The 20,143-nt window shown below is 40.3% G+C and overlaps 1 long non-coding RNA gene across 1 annotated transcript; it reads left to right on the top strand.

Annotated features, from left to right (window-relative positions):
• Positions 1 to 10,851: 10,851 nt before the first annotated feature.
• On the top strand, positions 10,852 to 16,565 carry LOC130277803 (uncharacterized). The gene is made up of 3 exons (XR_008845573.1): positions 10,852 to 10,987; positions 14,127 to 14,287; positions 16,437 to 16,565. It is a non-coding gene; the product is annotated as an uncharacterized LOC130277803 (long non-coding RNA).
• Positions 16,566 to 20,143: the final 3,578 nt, after the last annotated feature.

Below are 20,143 nucleotides of genomic sequence, written 5' to 3'. Positions count from 1 at the left end.
TATATAGGAGCAGTATTATAGTAGTTATATTCTTGTATATAGGAGCAATATTATAGTAGTTATATTCTTGTATATAGGAGCAGTATTATAGTAGTTATATTCTTGTATATAGGAGCAGTATTATAGTAGTTATATTCTTTTATATAGGAGGCAGTATTATAGTAGTTATATTCTTGTATATAGGAGCAGTATTATAGTAGTTATATTCTTGTATATAGGAGCAGTATTATAGTAGTTATATTCTTGTATATAGGGAGCAGTATTATAGTAGATATATTCTTGTATATAGGAGGCAGTATTATAGTAGGTATATTCTTATATATAGGAGCAGTATTATAGTAGTTATATTCTTGTATATAGGAGCAGTATTATAGTAGTTATATTCTTGTATATAGGAGCAGTATTATAGTAGTTATATTCTTGTATATAGGAGCAGTATTATAGTAGTTATATTCTTGTATATAGGAGCAGTATTATAGTAGTTATATTCTTGTATATAGGAGCAGTATTATAGTAGTTATATTCTTGTATATAGGAGCAGTATTATAGTAGTTATATTCTTGTATATAGGAGGCAGTATTATAGTAGTTATATTCTTGTATATAGGAGGCAGTATTATAGTAGTTATATTCTTGTATATAGGAGCAGTATAATAGTAGTTATATTCTTGTATATAGGAGCAGTATTATAGTAGTTATATTCTTGTATATAGGAGCAGTATTATAGTAGTTATATTCTTGTATATAGGAGCAGTATTATAGTAGTTATATTCTTTTATATAGGAGGCAGTATTATAGTAGTTATATTCTTGTATATAGGAGCAGTATTATAGTAGTTATATTCTTGTATATAGGAGCAGTATTATAGTAGTTATATTCTTGTATATAGGAGCAGTATTATAGTAGTTATATTCTTGTATATAGGAGGCAGTATTATAGAAGTTATATTCTTGTATACAGGAGCAGTATTATAGTAGTTATATTCAGGCACATAAGTGGAAGTATTATAGTAGTTAAATTCTTGTTCATAGAGGGCAGGTGGTAGGGACATTCAGAATAAAAAAATAATTAGTTATGTATCTTAATATATTAATATTATAATATATTATTTAATAACAGATTAAAATATTCTGTCCCATTTAGATTTAGTATTTTATCTCCTTCTTTAACTCTTTTTACTCCATGTCCTAGTGACGTGGTCACATAAATCAGAACCAGAGAATAGGTTATTGCAGAAAATATAAAGAATAAAATCTAATACTCTGTTTCAGTTTCTTTGCTTTTGTAACCTTTCCACTATAAAGTGATGAGGTCCTCTCAGCACCTAGTCATTTATCTCCCAGTCAGCCATGGATGTGTTTCTGCAGACAGCTTTGGGTTGTGAATGGCAGCAGCTGCTCAGATGACAGATAGTAAGAATACACGGAGCTGTCTGGCCAGGAAGGTGCTGAAACTTCTGTATCTGCTACAATAGAAGCTGGGACATTCTGACTACTGTGTCTTGTGTGGTCAAAAGCTGAGGGGTAATGTCTGGATGGTTATGTTATATATTAGATCAGTGGTCTCCCCAGTGGCAGGACCCCTGCGATCATACATCTTATCCCTGGTCCTTTGGATAGGGGATAAGATGTATAAAGCCAGAATACCCCTTTAATAAATAGCAAGGTAGCTTAGATGTAGAACAGTGGGGTCCAGGCTGGCGTGAGAGTGCGCAAAAATTTGAGTGTTTGCTAAAAACCTTTGTCACACTACATCGCAAACTTTTGTCCACACCACATTGGAAAAAATTTGTTGTTGTTTTTTTTTACCCATTGTCCAAAAATTTGCCCCAAAAAAGCCCCCATGATAAATTCCTTACATTCTCACATTTTCTGTTTCACCCCACAGAAAATGTAAGATTTTTCTTAATATTTGATATGGTACAATAAATTATACATATATATTTTGTCCAGCAAAAAAAAAAAAAGAAGCCTTGAAATGGCTATGTTGATCTACACGTAAGAGTTATTGCTGTAGCAACTTGCGTTTTAAAGTAAAAAAGGAAAGGGTTAAATACGTAAATATGAGTCACTTATTTTCCGCTCTTATTTAAGGCCCTAGAGTGATAATCTATGGGACTTTTCCTGAAATGAATGGAAATGAAGTGCCTATTCATTGTGCATGGTGTTGTATCAATGTACAGCACGTTGTCACTGTATCTGTTCAAATAAACGTCAGAGCTCATTGTCCCGACAAGGAAATGTATCAGAACAAGAACAGAAGAGATGTTTACACACCAAGGCCAATGAGGCGAAGATGACCGCCGCACAGACACAAGGCTCATCCATACGGGATGTTTTCTATAGGGAATAGGGAAGTTTACAGAAGAGTCTTCAGGGGAACATTCAGGATTTGATTCAGATGGTAATAGTGACAATAGTGATTTGATGATGTGTCTAGGAGAGCGCACCAGGACAAGCTGATATATGTACTGAAACATTAAAGGAAATCTGTCACCAGTGTCACCTGCACTAACCTGTTGATACCGACATGTAGTGCAGGTGACACTGAGGACAACAGTACTTACCTTTTCCCGTTCCGTGCTGTAGTTCTCCGGTTTCTTGAGCTCCCGGCTCAGGGCATGGGCAGAGCATAATAATGTCACTGCTGCTGTTCTCTATCAGCAGTCAGTGAACTCTCCGGTTCCGGCGTAATGCCGGTTTCCCCGCAAGCCACACAATCCTGCAGGATTCCTAGTAGGGGGCCATCTCCTCGCTTTGGCAAATGCGGTCCCCAGAGTGTGCTACTGCTCTCCCTCCCCTGTCTGCCCCAGGTCCCACGTTTCTCACGAGATCCTGTTCCCCGGCCACCGGCTCTCAATCTGGTTTTCCATGGGATGGGTTCCCAGTGCTTTGCTCACTCCCCTGGGAGCTATCAGAGTCTAGCTTGACCCATGGATCGGATGCGGAACAGTCCTCTCGCACAGCGGACATGGTGGATGGCTTGATCATGGTAATCAATGAGTCTCCTTCTGCCACCATCATCAGTCTTCGAAGACATTCTGTTCTCATGCTGAATTAACGGCTTCTGGACATGGCCTGGAAGCATCCAGAACTCCGTTTCTGGAAGAGTTCGGGACTACAGACACTATACCCATCTCTTCTTGCCGGGTCTCCAAGTAGACAACTTCCCCCGGGGGATTCTCCGGTGTTTTGTCTGTCTAGTCCACCACTATCACTGGCCTAAGTTGGTTCTACTACAGGTGTCTTGTGACCCTCTCTAATACTGCTCTAGGCAGCTGGTTCTGCCTTTCCTTTGATTTTTGCCTTGACCTGGGTCGCCAAGGCATCCTCGGCTGAACCTCTGAACTTCCCCGTGGGATCCTCTCAGGTGCCTCACACTGCAAATTTGCTCTGCAAATGTTTGAACTACATCCTGGGGGTTGTCAAGTTTTTTGCTACGACAATTGATTGCCGTTAGGGGCACAGGGCTGACCTATCTATGCTGTGGTCCTCTTTTCGCCGCCGGCCAGCACCTGCGGGTGTACCCTGTCGACAAGTCAGACTGTGGTTTGTACGTTTTCCGCCTTAGCTGGTGCTCCATCACGGGCAACTGCGTATACGGCTGGCTTTTCCATCCTTCACTATTAGTGTGAGCAGTCCGGAAGAGTGCCTCTTCAGGTAAAAGGGACTATGGGCCAGTCAGCCGGCCGTTAGTTTCAAACTGCCGGGTCAATTGCATAGCTGCCGCTCCTGCAGCCACGGTCCAGGTCCTAAGGAGTAAACCTGCGGGTTCAGGAGACCCTTTCCCGGGCAGCCAAACTGTGTTCTGAGCTCCTTTCACGCACACTTCCTGCACCAAGGCTGGTGTTAAGGTACCCCGCTGGCGGAGTGGGGTTTCACATGGATGGCCCCTCATGTACCATGTGCCCTATACTTTCCACCAGAGTCTGCGGGGTCTCCTCTGTTAGTTCGCCCATCTCCGGCCTGTCACACCCATCTCTGAGGTTCGATAACCCACTTACTGTGTGAGGATTCGAAGGATTGGCCCTGTGTGTTCAGTGATCCCTTTACCAATTAGCCAGTCTATGTCTGCTTGGTTTCTTTATTCTCCAGGTCACCTACCCATACCTGCTGCACAGGCAGCTGTTATCTGGTAATTTGCCTTCCGTGTCAGGTTCCGGAACAGTGGCTCTGTGTTTCCTTGACCCTCATGCGGTAAGCCAGTATGTGTCTGCATGGTTCCCCATGCCCCTTCCATCCTGCAGCTCCTGCACCTGCAGTTTTGGTGCAAAATGGAACCTTCCACATATTTTGTGGCTGGGACGTGTACATGCCGTCAAGATGATGACTCTTATATCTGTTTCGAATGCTCCCGATCCCAGTTCGGATGACGGACCTCCGTAAACTTCAAGCACATGTATATCGTTTTATTTGGCGAGGCCACACTCCCCGTGTTCCTAGGTCTATTATGTACTTTCATAAGCGTTTTGGGGGCTTGTCTGTACCTAACTTTGTTCATTACTATTGAGCAGCTCACTTAGCTCAACTTTTATTATGCAATGCTCCCTCGGGTTTCCCTAGGTGTGTAGCTCTTGAAAATGCCCTTTTAGCCCCCTACTCCCTGCAATCTCTTATGCAGTCTGTTAAACCGGTTTCTTGTTATATTCCCTACTCGGCTACAATTCTCTCTTTGCCAGACGAAGGGTCCAGTTCGGACCAGAAACGCGTTGCTTTCTGTGCGAATAAACCACGTTTTAGACACTGAGAAGGGTCTACAGAGCTTTCTTTCCATCACGACCAGCGCCACCAACAGCCCAACTTTGCTTTTTCTTGTTACTTACAATTCTCTCTTTGGCACTCTGTCTGTTTCAAGCTATCTTTGCAATCTCCTCCTGGAATTCTGACTTTTCTTGGTGGATCTCCAAATGACTCTTTCTCCTCCACCATTTTCTTTTAGGGAAAAGAATGCACTCTTGGCAACCACCATGTCCGCTGGATGGTTGTAATGTCAATATCCCTGATTTTATCCAAGGAGAAAAATCTGCATAAGGTAAAAGTGATGTTAAAGTAGATAGAGGAGAATTTGTATAAGAAATAGGATTAAGAAGGCCTGAAGAAAGCGAATATAATCATATGGTGCAACTAGCTAAGATGGTGGGACTATATGTGACAGGAAGAGAATTAGTTAAAGCCACCACCATTAAAGCTTGTCGTGATGTGGGGCACCTAATATAGATGTCTCCATAGAAATCCATTGTGCATCTGAACTATCATTCCAACATTGTTTCAATGGAGCTAAATGTGAGGCCCGGTAATAGGATTGGAGAACCTAGGCCTCCTAATTTAACAGGCAAGTATAAAGTGCGAGAAGCTACCCTTGCCTTTCTACCTTGCCAAATATATTTGAATAATAATTTTATAACAGTAATAAGTCTTGTTTCTCTTTTATTATACGGGCACATCATGGATTTAAAGACCTTTTTATGTTTCAATTTCTTAGTAGTTTTAAAATGTTTGGTCAGTGAATCAGAACATTCAACTTACATTCAAAAGCAATAGCTAGAGGGGCATACAATTGTATCCAGTCTATAGACAATGCTCTGTGAGCTAAACACCCTGGACTCCAGACTGATACATTGTACACAGCTAGTCCTGCTCTCAGCTGAGTAGTGGAGACAATTGTATCCAGTCTAGACAATGCTCTGTGAGCTAAACATCCTGGACTCCAGACTGATACATTGTGCATAGCTAGTCCTGCTCTCAGCTGAGAAGTGATACAATTGTATCCAGTCTATAGACGATGCTCTGTGAGCTAAACATCCTGGACTCCAGACTGATACATTGTGCATAGCTAGTCCTGCTCTCAGCTGAGAAGTGATACAATTGTATCCAGTCTAGACAATGCTCTGTGAGCTAAACATCCTGGACTCCAGACTGATACATTGTATATAGCTAGTCCTCCTCTCAGCTGAGTAGTGGAGACAATTGTATCCAGTCTAGACAATGCTCTGTGAGCTAAACATCCTGGACACCAGACTGATACATTGTACATAGCTAGTCCTGCTCTTGGCTGAGTAGTGGAGACAATTGTATCCAGTCTATTTGGCTATCCAGGCATGCTGGGAGTTGTAGTTTTGCAACAGTTGGAGGCATGCTGGTTGAAAAACACTGCTTTAAGTAGTAAGAGCTGGTGGTGTGACCTATTGTTGAAGCTCCCCCTTATGCTATATAAACTCCATCTGTCTTTACTATTAAGATAATGTTGTTCCCTTCATAGTCTTTGGTAAATGCACCTAGGTCCATATCTATCATGAAGCCAGATGACTATCTCACCTCAGGCAGCACATTCCAGTGTGAGGGGCAACATTCTGAACTTTCTCTACTTTTGGCTCCATTAACCCCCATGACCATTCAATTACCTTTCTTATTATTTTAAATGTGGGGGGGGGGGGGGGGTATCATTTCAGTATTCGTCTTCAGAGGAGCCAGGATCGGCCCTGATGGGACCCATCACATTTAACGTTCCCACCCGCTACGGCCGCCTGATGTCTCTGGTTCTGCATTCTAGGAAGCCAGAACCTTGAATGAGATTAAATAAAGACGGTCCGGATAATCAGAAACTCTCCGCGTCTTATCCCTTGAAGGTTACAAGAAGATTGGAGGGGCTGTAATTTTTTAAGGTGAAATTACAAGTAAAATATATGAGATAATAAATCCTTTTACAGACAGGATTAGATCAGTCTAATACCAGATCTGCTGAGCACTCTTCGCTCTCGTGCTGAGATCCTCAGGTATCTCTTAATCTTCTTGTTGGCACAAGGGGCGGGAGCGCAGAGAGCTGGTCACTAGCGTTCACTTGAGATTATGATATCGGTGGGGTTAGACTGTGCCAAGATTGTAACGTGAAGACCACCATGAAGTATAGTTATCATCACCCTCATTGCTCTTGTGTCTTCATACTGAGTACCGTCATGGAGAGGACATAGCACATACAGGGCACCTTCTATCATGGTGGTTCAGTGGAACAGACTACCCCACCCCCACCCCATTATATCTTATCTTCCAGAATCTGGGCCTCCTGGATGGTAAAAACAGAGAGGAAAATAAGTAGAATTCATGATACTTGAGGCTGTATTTGTGACCTGCAGTATAATTATAAACCTCAGAAAACACATTCAGATACATATGAGATAGATAGTAGATAGATATGAGATAGATAGATATGAGATAGATAGATAGATATGAGATAGATAGATATTAGATAGATAGATATGAGATAGATAGATATGAGATAGATAGATAGAGATGAGATAGATAGATAGATAGAGATGAGATAGATGTGAGATAGATAGATATGAGATAGAGATAAGATGAGATAGATAGATATGAGAGAGATAGATAGATATGAGAGAGATAGATAGATAGATAGATAGATAGGTAGATGTGAGGTAGATAGATGTGAGGTAGATAGATATGAAATAGATATGAGATAGATAGATAGAGATGAGAGAGATAGATAGATAGATAGATAGATATGAGATGGATAGAGATGAGATAGATAGATATGAGATAGATAGATAGATAGATATGAGATAGATAGATAGATATGAGATAGATAGATATGAGATAGATAGATAGATAGATAGATATGAGATAGATAGATATGAGATGGATAGATAGATATGAGATGGATAGATAGATATGAGATGGATAGAGATGAGATAGATAGATATGAGATAGATAGATATGAGAGAGAGATATGAGATAGGAGATAAATAGATAGAACAGTTATCAGATAAAAAGTAGGATATTCTGACCCATTCAAAGAGAGTGAGGGCGACAGAGAAGCAGTGGGCGTTGTGTTTTGGTTCCCTAATTGCCTGTGATCCTCAGCAGTGATTTCTTCAGGACTTGTCACAAAGATCATCAAAGAGAGCGGACGCTGATCTATAATAAGTCACTTAGGACACTCCCCACAGCAGTAGAGGTCTACGTGCACTTGTAGACCGCCCCGCGTCACATACACCGCTCCATATCACCTCAGAGACCAAGAACTTTGGCATCTTGTTGCTTTTCTTCTGATACTGAACTTTATATATTATGTATTTTGACTTTCATTTGTACATTGAATCTCCAAACATAAAAAAGAAAAAACACACAAACCAATAATAAAAAAAAATTCTAAACAAAAGGGAATAAAAAAAAAAAAAAAAAAAACTATGAATAAATGATTAGTGTGTAGGAAGGGCATGGGGAGCTGTATATAGTAAGAAGTATATAGGGGCCATGGGGAGCAGTATATGTGAGATAGGGAGCAGTATATAGGAAGGGAATTGGAACTAGTATATGTGAGAAAGGGAGCAGTGTATAGTTTGCAGTGTATAGGGAACCATAGGGAGTAGTATATGTGAGACAGGGTGCAGTATAAAGGGGGCCAGAGAGAGCAGTATACAGTATATCCTGTATATCCTGATCACTGTGTATTCTGTATCACATGGTGTGTCATCTGTAGCTGATCACTGTGTATTCTGTATCACATGGTGTGTCATCTGTAGCTAAGCACTGTGTATTCTGTATCACATGGTGTCATGTGTAGCTAAGCACTGTGTATTCTGTATTACAATACCGAGGAAACCAAGAGAACCGTCCCCAGTAGAATGTTTTGAGGTAGGTTTCCTGCGATGCCCTGTAGAGTTTTCATTCGGCTGTAAGGAACAGAAAGGGTTAATTAATTATTACTTTGTAGGGGGCATTAAGAGGATATCACTGTTTTAGTTAGCGCTTGAGATGTCTGCGGTTCCCTCCTTTCGGTGGGGTTGTGGCCACATCCGCTACATGCTGTTACGAGCTCCCCATCTGTGTTCAGAACATTTACTCTCTGGTTTATTGCTCTGGCTCCACGTACTGGTATTGTGCGTCTATAGCATGCTGCGGCGTCACAGGACAGTTACAATTCTCTAACCCCAATACTCCACCTCTATATCTGTTCCTTATAACACATGTTTCATTAGACCCTAAATACGTTCACTATACCAAATACAATGCAGTCCTTAATTACCATGCTTAAATTCGAGATACATTCATAGTGTTTTATACTGTGCATATGTTTATAGCGTTTATGCTGTGCATTACGTTCATGGCTTTTATACTTTGCATATGTTCATACCGGCTATACTGGGCATACGATCATAGTGTTTATAACTGTACATTACGGTCATTAATTTTATATTGTGCATATGTTCATAGCGGTTATACTGTGCATACTTTCATAGCGGTTATACTGTGCATACATTCAAAGTGGTTATACTGTGCAGAAGTTAATAGCAGTTATACAGAGCATACCTTTATAGCGGTTATATTGTGCATAATTTTATAATGGGTACCATGGTGCATGCTGGGCATGTGTTCGTGGAGGTTTATGCTGGGCAGGCGTTCATAGCGGGTTATACTGTGCATACGTTCATAGTGGGTTATACTGTGCATACGTCCATAGCGTTTATACTGTGCATACGTTCATAACGTTTATTCTGTATAATTTACCATGCATATGTTCATAGCATTTATATCATGCATACGTTTATGGCATTTTAACATGCATGATTCGTAGCATTATATGGTATATACGTTCATAACATTTATATTATGCAGCATACAGTTAGAGCTTTTAGACTACATGTTCTAGCATACCCCACATACATTCATGACACTTTTTCTTGACATTATAATCCTTTATTTTCATAGATTTGTATAGTGTATTTATATGTTGTTCTTTATGTGCTCATGATGTACATTGTCACATGTCGTGCTGTCGTCATCATTCTGTGGTAACGTCACAGCTGTATTTTATTCTTTTCTTATGACTTCTTGTCAGGTATGTTCCAGCATTTTATCCATCATATGTGGGCATAGGCTACGCTCTGTCCATTGTTTCTGCAGGACGCAAATTATACATCCTTGTACATCCTAGCAGATAATAGTTTTTCCCTCCTTTTATATTAACGTCATGTTTTATACGCCGTTAGTTCTTACTGAGTCGTCTTTTCTGGTCATCGGTATACGTATTGCCCTTGCTTTCTGGTTTCACCCAGGTACTGCTTTTCCAAGGGCAAGTTAGTAATGATCTTAAGTTCTCTGTCTTGGCCTGTGTGGGGGCAGTGCCATCCAAATCTATATATATTGAGTGACATGCCAAGGTTGGCATCTGGCTTGGTCTGGGGCGGGGAGACCTAATGTAGGGGGAGCATGTAAGGGTGTCACAGGTGTTTTGTGTAGTCATCACAGGCATAGATATGTTTACAGCCCTACGGTTCCTTAGAACATACTGGTTGTTATTCGCGCATTATTCCCATAGTAAGGTCCATGGTCAGAGGTGACCAGGGTTGACTTAAGTTGCTCTGTGGATGTTGGCACTAGGGCTCTGTGCCGTGGGACCATAATAGGTTAATACCCACCTACATGGTAATCTTTGCCCCCTTCTCTAGATATACCTACATGGCCTACCAGGGCACATCCCAGGCAATCCGAACACCCTTTGTGGGAGGGGACTGGTGCATTTAACCCCCCGCCTCATACTCACATGACGTTCACATTAGCACTCGAGATGTACCCACCCACACAACATCCCTTTTTGTAAATATTTCTTTATCTTTACATTTCCTCTACACAAGGTATGCCCCTTTTTAGGTTTACCTATACCGCCTACCAGGGCAAACCCCAGGCAATTATAACACGCTCCATACAGACCCATTAGGACATGACCACAAATATAACTGATAATATGATTGTATACTGTATATGTGTGTTCCAGCATACATTCCAAATGGCTGATGATATTTTGACTCTTTTATATGTCAAATTCAAATATAGAAGAGTTTCAGAATGTCCCAATACAATATCCACAGCCCAAGAATGAAAGAGCAGAGCCCATGCAAGTCACTGGGTCTTCCAGGACATCCCCTGATCGTAATACTATGGCAAGAGTTTCTGACATCCTGCCACCAGAACAAGGTGATGGTATAGTATGATTTAACTGTCCGGCAGGTAGATAGAGAAAATAGTGCAGGGAGAGGGGACCAGATGGGTGGGGGAGAAAATATATTTTTTGTGGGTTGAGACAAGAATGTTAGTCAAGAGAAGACATCAGTGCAGGGGCAGGGAGAGGGCATGGCAGCACTGGAGTGCAGGGAGGATAAGTAGCCTATCACTGCTGGGGCTTCAGGAGACTGGGAAAGTTGGGTGGTACTCAGTATGCCAGTAGATGGATATGAAATAGATAGATAGATGAGAGAGAGAGAGAGAAAAAGAGATTGATAGATATGAGATTGATAGAAAGATAGATATAAGATAGATAGATATAAGATAGATAGATATAAGATAGATAGATATGAGATAGATATAAGATAGATATGAGATAGATATGGGATAGATAGATAGATAGATAGATAGATATGGGATAGATAGATAGATAGATAGATATGGGATAGATATGTGAGATAGATAGATATGAGAGGAGATAGATAGATAGATATGAGACAGATATAAGATAGATATGAGATAGATAGATGGATATGAGATAGATATGAGATATATAGATATGAGATATATAGATATGAGATAGATAGATATGAGATAGATAGATAGATAGATGTGAGAGATAGATAGATATAGATGTGAGAGATAGATAGATATAGATGTGAGAGATAGATAGATATAGATGTGAGAGATAGATAGATATGAGATAGATGGACAGATAGATAGATATTAGATAGATAGTGTCACACTAATTTGTGAATCAACATAATAGATAAATTGTAGTTTTGACTCACTTATTTAATTATGCAGCACTGAAGAATTGTGAGGCATCTTTGGTACAATTTGCTAAATTTATTCATTACATGAAAGACCACGGCCACCACTCAGAGTGCTAAATGCCAATATATAAAATGTGCAAAAACGTGCAACAACTGCATAAAGTGCAAAAAAAAATTTTTTTTTAAATTGGGGACCAGACAATATTAGCAAAAATGTTTTATAGGGTTGTGCCTGCTACAGTCCAAAATGAGTTCTCTAAAGCCTAGTGGAGCGATATTTCTCTTTCCTGGCATATACTCTCATTATAGAGGAACATATTCAAGTATTGCACACAGTTCACACTTGTATTAGAACCTGCAACAAACACCTTTTCGTCCAGCTCCTGATATTAGGATCCAATTAGACCCACTTTAGACACAGTCACTTTCTTATCTGTTGCATAAGGTGTGAAATGAACAGTCCCGTAACTCTTAATGCTGTAGTGCAGATTAGGGGAAAGCTTTGGGTTCTCGTAATTTGCACCGGGATGGCAGTCCCGTCTACTTTAAAAATACAGTTCCAGTATCCAACAGTTAACAAGAATATGTAACGAGTGAAGCTGTTGTCCCGTGCTGCCTTCAGCGTGCCAGCTTGATGTCTGCTGACAGGATCCGCTTGCACATTGATCATAAGCATATGCTGCGTCTGAGGCTATCAACCCTCCGGTTCTCGTGCTGTGTGATGTCCCCAAATGTTGTCAAGGATTCAAAGCGTTTCTCTCTGTAGACGATCATCCGGAATCGTATAGATACAGTGCATGATTATATTTTCTTTAGGCTCCCTTAGAAACATGGTGCCGATACAGCACTGATGGCGGCCGTATTACGAGAACCCAAAGCTTTCCCCTAATCTGCACTACAGCATTAAGAGTTACGGGACTGTACATTTCACACCTCATGCAACATATAAGAAGAAAGTGACTGTGTCTAAAGTGGGTCTAATTGGATCCTAATATCAGGAACTGGACTAAAAGGTGTTTGTAGCAGGTTCTAATACGAGTGTGAACTGTGTGCAATACTTGAATATGTTCCGTCTATAATGAGAGAGTATATGCCAGGAAAGAGAAATATCGCTCCACTAGGCTTTAGAGAACTCATTTTGGACTGTAGCAGGCACAACCCTACAAGACATTTTTGCTAATATTGTCTGGTCCCCAATTTTTTGAAAAAATCTTTTTTTTTGCACTTTATGCAGTTGTTGCACGTTTTTGCACATTGTATATATTGGCATTTAGCACTCTGAGTGGTGGCCGTGGTCTTTCATGTAATGAATACATTTTGCAAATACTACCAAAGATGCCTTACAATTCTTCAGTGCTGGATAGATAGATAGATATGAGATAGATAGATAGAGAGATAGATATGAGAGATAGATAGATATGAGAGATAGATAGATAGATATGAGGTAGATATGAGAGATAGATAGATAGATATGAGAGATTGAGAGATAGATATGAGAGATTGAGAGATAGATATGAGAGATTGAGAGATAGATATGAGAGATTGAGAGATAGATATGAGAGATTGAGAGATAGATAGATAGATAGATAGATATGAGAGATAGATAGATAGATAGATAGAAAGGAGAAGACTGTAGCACTCCAATAAGATGAAAAGTGAATGTGGCTTTATTCCAATTCAGACATCAAGGCAACGTTTCAGCTGCACGCAGACAGCCTTTGTCGGCTTGACAAAGGCTGGCTGCCTGCGTGCAGCTGAAACGTTGCCTTGATGTCTGAATTGGAATAAAGCCACATTCACTTTTCATCTTATTGGAGTGCTACAGTCTTCTCCTTTCTACATCGTGAAGTGTCTCCCGTGACCTGGGATTCCGGCCGTGTGCACCCACCTTCGACCTATATCTTACAGAGTGCTGCTCCTTATCCCTTGTTTAGATAGATAGATAGATATGAGAGATAGATAGATAGATAGATAGATAGATATGAGAGATAGATAGATAGATAGATATGAGAGATAGATAGATATGAGAGATAGATAGATATGAGATAGATAGATATGAGATAGATAGATATGAGATAGATAGATATGAGGTAGATATGAGAGATAGATAGATATGAGATAGATAGATATGAGATATGAGAGATATGAGATATGAGAGATAGATAGGTAAGAGGTAGGTAGATAGGTATTAGATAGATATGCACAAAGAAGGGAGGAAAAAAACGCCCCATAAAGCGGTGACTGGAATGGCGCTCTCCTCCAGAGGATCGGTGTCTCGATTGGGGCAATTAACCGACCAAAACGGACTTAAAAAAATAACAAATTTTTTGGTTAAGAGCATGCAAAAGTGGTGACGCGTTTCGAAGGGCGGGACCCCCTCTTCGTCAGGCTTCGTGCCAGCTGAGAACGGGACCGGTGCCGGCTGCACTCCATACTGCACAACAGCAAGTGGTATCAAGTCTACTATGGTGTTGTGCTCAAAGTACAACACCACCAGGTGAGCAAACCTATTTACACAATACATGCTATATATCTTAGAAAAAGGATAATTGCATTGGTTCTTTTCTGTTTTTTTCTTTTCATATATTGCTATTAGATAGATATGAGATAGATAGATAGATAGATAGATAGGAGATATATAGGTATGAGAGATAGATAGATAGGAGATATATAGATATGAGAGATAGATAGGAGATAGATAGGAGATAGATAGGAGATAGATAGGAGATAGATAGGAGATAGATAGATAGAGAAAGATAGGAGATAGATAGATAGAGAAAGATAGATAGAGAAAGATAGATAGAGAAAGATAGATAGAGAAAGATAGATAGAGAAAGATAGATAGAGAAAGATAGATAGAGAAAGATAGATAGAGAAAGATAGATAGAGAAAGATAGATAGAGAAAGATAGATAGAGATAGATAGAGAAAGATAGATAGAGAAAGATAGATAGAGAAAGATAGATAGAGAAAGATAGATAGAGAAAGATAGATAGAGAAAGATAGATAGAGAAAGATAGATAGAGAAAGATAGATAGAGAAAGATAGATAGAGAAAGATAGATAGAGAAAGATAGATAGAGAAAGATAGATAGAGAAAGATAGATAGAGAAAGATAGATAGAGAAAGATAGATAGAGAAAGATAGATAGAGAAAGATAGATAGAGAAAGATAGATAGAGAAAGATAGATAGAGAAAGATAGATAGAGAAAGATAGATAGAGAAAGATAGATAGAGAAAGATAGATAGAGAAAGATAGATAGAGAAAGATAGATAGAGAAAGATAGATAGAGAAAGATAGATAGAGAAAGATAGATAGAGAAAGATAGATAGAGAAAGATAGATAGAGAAAGATAGATAGAGAAAGATAGATAGAGAAAGATAGATAGAGAAAGATAGATAGAGAAAGATAGATAGAGAAAGATAGATAGAGAAAGATAGATAGAGAAAGATAGATAGAGAAAGATAGATAGATAGAGAAAGATAGATAGATAGTAGATAGATGGAGATAGACAGATAGAGAAAGATAGACAGATAGAGAAAGATAGAGAAAGATAGATAGATAGTAGATAGATAGATAGATAGGAGATAGATAGGAGATAGATAGGAGATAGATAGGAGATAGATAGGAGATAGATAGGAGATAGATAGGAGATAGATAGATAGATAGATAGATAGATAGATAGATAGATAGATAGATAGATAGATATGAGTAAGATAAATATGAGATAGATAGATAGATATGAGAGAGAAGATAGGTAGATAGGTATTAGAAAGGTGTGAGATGGGTAGATAGGTATTAGATCAGTGTTTCCCAACCAGGGTGCCTCCAGCTGTTGCAAAACTACAACTCCCACGCATGCTGGGAGTTGTAGTTTTGCAACACCTGGAGGCATCCTGATTGGGAAACACTGTATTAGATAGATAGATAAATAAATATAAATGAGGTATATAGATATGAGATAGATAGATAGATATTAGATAGATAGATAGATATGAGATAGATAGATAGATATGAGATAGATAGATAGATATGAGATAGATAGATATGAGATAGATAGATAGATAGGAGATAGATAGATAGATAGGAGATAGATAGATAGGAGATAGATAGATAGATAGATAGATAGATAGGAGATAGATAGATAGATAGATAGATAGATATGAGATAGGAGATAGATATATAGATAGGAGATAGATATGAGATAGATAGATAGATAGATAGATAGATAGGAGATAGATATGAGAGATAGATAGATAGATAGATATGAGATAGATAGATAGATATGAGATAGATAAATAGATAGATAGATATGAGATAGGAGATAGATATATAGATAGGAGATAGATATGAGATAGATAGATAGATAGATAGATAGATAGGAGATAGATATGAGAGATAGATAGATAGATAGATATGAGATAGATAGATAGATATGAGATAGATAAATAGATAGATAGATATGAGATAGATAGATAGATAGATATGAGATAGATAGATAGATAGATATGAGAGATAGATAGATAGATAGATATGAGTTAGATGCAGAAAGTGAATGTCTTTTATAACTAGATGACCTTTAGTTAACTACACCTATAATCTAGAATCTTCTGGTATAACCCGGGATAATTCCCTTCTTATACCCAGCGCACACCTCATGGCTCCCCGGCTCCAGGACGCGGCTCGTACATTATTCCTTCTCATTAAAGCCGCAGTTAATCAGATGCATAAATAATCTGGAGGAGGCCGGGACGTGGATTAATGTTTATTACATGATGTCAGGTACAATAGAGAACAAGCTGCAGGCTCTTTGTCCGCTGTAAGAATATGATTGATTAATGCCGCCTCATAGTGCCATTGTAATAGACACTTCTTCTCTCAGCTGCAGCCTTTGTCCTATTCATACGGATTTCAAAGTGGTGGCGTTACAGATGGCGGCTCTCCAGGCGAGCCCACTATCACCCAGTCAGACCAGGCTAGGGGAATCATTCTGGGGTCCATTATATCCAGACAGATAATCTGAGTTATTGTGATGCCAGACTTGTGTGACTAGAGCATGTTTTTCAACCAGGGTGCCTCCAGCTGTTGCAAGACTACAACTCCCAGCATGCCCGGACAGCCAACGGCTGTCCGGGCATGCTGGAAGTTGTAGTCTTGCAACAGCTGGAGGCACCCTGGTTGAAAAACACTGGACTAGAGCCTTAGGCTGTCCGGGCATGTTGGGAGTTGTAGTTTTACAACAGCTGGAGGCACACTGTTTAGGAAACACTGGTCTAGAAACTGCTGTATCGTACTTATTATAGTGCCCCCTGCTGTTCTTTTGATTCCTTCTCAGAACGTCAGAATTTGTGACCACCACCAATAGACACATGACGGGACGTACTAAGAAGAAATCTTCAGCAGGGGGCATCATAACAAGTATTTAAAGGGGTACTCCGGTGGAAACATTTTTATTTTTTTTTTAAATCAACTGGTGCCAGAAAGTTAAATAGATTTGTAAATTACTTTTATAATAAATAAATAAATAAAATCTTTACCCTTCCAGTACCTATTAGCAGCTGTATGCTACAGGGGAAATTCTTTTCCTTTTGAATTTCTTTTTTGTCTTGTCCACAGTGCTCTCTGCTGACACCTCTGTCCGTGTCGGGAACTGTCCAGAGCAGCATAGGTTTGCTATGAGGATTTTCTCCTGCTCTGGACAGTTCCTGATACGGGCATCAGGTGTAAGCAGAGAGCACTGTGGACAAGACAAAAAAGAAATTAAAAAAAGAAAAGAATTTCCTCTGTAGCATACAGCTGCTAAAAAGTACTGGAAGGGTAAAGATTTTTTTATAGAAGTAATTTACAAATCTGTTTAACTTTCTGGCACCAGTTGATTTAAAAAAAAAATAAAAAAATTCCACCGGAGTCCCCCTTTTAACAGGAATATCTGATCATGGGAATTTATTAAAAAATATACTCTACAATGTCCGGAAAACTAGAAGAATCTAACAATGGTGCGCGCAGTCAGTCAGCACTCTGCAACCTGTTGCACTAGAACTGATGCATAACTACAACACCCAGCAAGCCCTGACGGCCACAAACTTTCTAATTGTTGCAGGACTACAACTCTCAGCATGCCCTGCCAGCCGCAGGCACTACAACTATACATTTCAGCGTGCCCTGCCAGCCACAGGGCCTCTAATTGTTGCAAAACTACAACTCCCAGCATGCACTGACACTTACAAGCTTTCCAGCTGTTGCAAATCTACAATTCCTAACATTTTCTATGAGCTGCAGGCTCTTAAAATCTTGGAAAACTACAACTCCCAGCATGCCCTGACACCTGCAGGCTCTCCGACTGTTGCAAAACTACAACTCCCAGCATTTTCTATAAGCCATAGGCTCTTTAAATCTTGAATAACTACAACTCCCAGCATTCCCAGACAGTTGCAGGCTCTCCAGCTGTGGCAAAGCTGCAACGTCTAGCACAGTGTTTGCCAACCAGGGCACCTCCAGCTGTTGCAAAACTACAACTCCCAGCATTTTCTATAAGCCGCAAATGCTTTAAATTTTGAAAAACAACAACTCCCAGCATTCCCAGACAGTTGCAGCCTTTCTAGCTGTGGCAAAACTGCAATTATAGCACAGTGTTTCCCAAGCAGTGTGCCTCCAGCTGTTGCAAAAACTAAAACTCCCAGCATGCCTGGTCAGTACAAGCAACAGCTAGAGAGAGAGAGCAATAGGATGGAGACCATTGGTATAAGGCATTGTTTCCCAACCAGCGTGACTCCAGCTGTTGCAAAACTACAACTCCCAGCATGCCCGGACAGCCAAAGGCTGTCCGGGCATGCTGGGAGTTGTAGTTTTGCAACAGCTGGAGTCGCGCAAATTGGGTGAAATGGTTCTAGCTTACTGCGTCTGTCAGGGCATGCTGGGAGTTGCAGTGTTGCAGCAGCTGGTAAGCGGCAGGTTGCAGACTACCGCAATAGCGCCAGTTCCTCAGCGCGTCTTTCGAGATATCTGCAATAATTTGTTGTCTTGTACTAATAAATGAGGCGACGTCCGGCGGCGAGAGACACGTACAAAGCGCCAGATATCTACCGATAAACTGAATTTTTATCTTAATGTGAAAATGTCGGCAATTTAATCATTAGTTGTAATTTATGTCTTGTACCCGGCGGGCAAATTGCAAGTCAGCTGTGCAGTAACTCGGAGATGGCAGCGCTCCAGCTGGAGGATCATTGCACACGGCACGTAGGCAGCGGTAATTAGTCATGACCGACATCAGCCGCAGCATAAGATCTGTTTCATTGTCTTAAGTGCAAAGTGGGCAGGGGCTCTGCTGATACTATCAATAGTGACACCTCACAGCACCCCCTGCAGGTGGTTGTAAATCACAGCGGCCTGTTTCTTTCAGTAGAGATAGCAGCAGCAGTATACAGATAGAGCTGGGAGGGGAGGTGTATAACTATTATATATCCTGATCCCATAGAGATAGCAGGAGTATACAGATAGAGCTGGAGGGGAGGTGTATAACTACTATATATCCTGATCCCATAGAGATAGCAGCGGTATACAGATAGAGCTGGAGGGGAGGTGTATAACTACTATATATCCTGATCCCATAGAGATAGCAGCGGTATACAGAGAGAGCTGGAGAGGAGGTGTATAACTACTATATATCCTGATCCTATAGATATAGCAGCAGTATGTAGATAGAGCTGGGGGGGAGGGGTATAACTACTATATATCCTGATCATATCGAGATAGTAGCAGCAGTATGCAGAGAGAGCTGGGGGTGTATACCTACTATATATCCTGTTACCATACAGATAGCAGCAGTATACAGTTGGAGCTGGTAGGGGAGTGGTCTGGGAGCTAGGAGAGTGCTGATAAATGATGATGTCATTCTGCAGGAAGTCAGCTGACCCAGGAAAGACCACTTTCACTGAAGCATTAAAAACAGTAATTGTCTGTGGGTCAGACTGGTGATCACATGACCGAGTTTGAGTAATGAAACCTATAGATGCAGCTGTGGTGGAAAGAAGCAGATGGCGCTGTAGGACTAGTGATGGTGAATGTGCATTCTTCTTTAATGTGAATGGGGCTGAGCTGTGAAGAGTTGTTGACCTGGACTGCTGTCTTCTCCTGGAACATTAGCTTTAGTTGTTTTCCAGTCCCCATTAGGACCAGGACAAGACTATGTTTAATTCCTGGTAGTACCTGCGGGGGTGCTACAGCTGAACAGCACAAGCCATAAGGCCCTTCCTGATCATCTGGAGAACATTCCAGGTACATGGCCTCCCTTTTGCATTGTTTCTATGCAGTTTGTGGAAGGACACGTGATGACAGGTGATTCTCGGTTTCCCTCA

Source organism: Hyla sarda, chromosome 6, assembly GCF_029499605.1.
Source record: "Hyla sarda isolate aHylSar1 chromosome 6, aHylSar1.hap1, whole genome shotgun sequence".
Taxonomy (NCBI): Eukaryota; Metazoa; Chordata; class Amphibia; order Anura; family Hylidae; genus Hyla; species Hyla sarda.
This window is presented reverse-complemented; position numbering and strand designations above follow the sequence as displayed.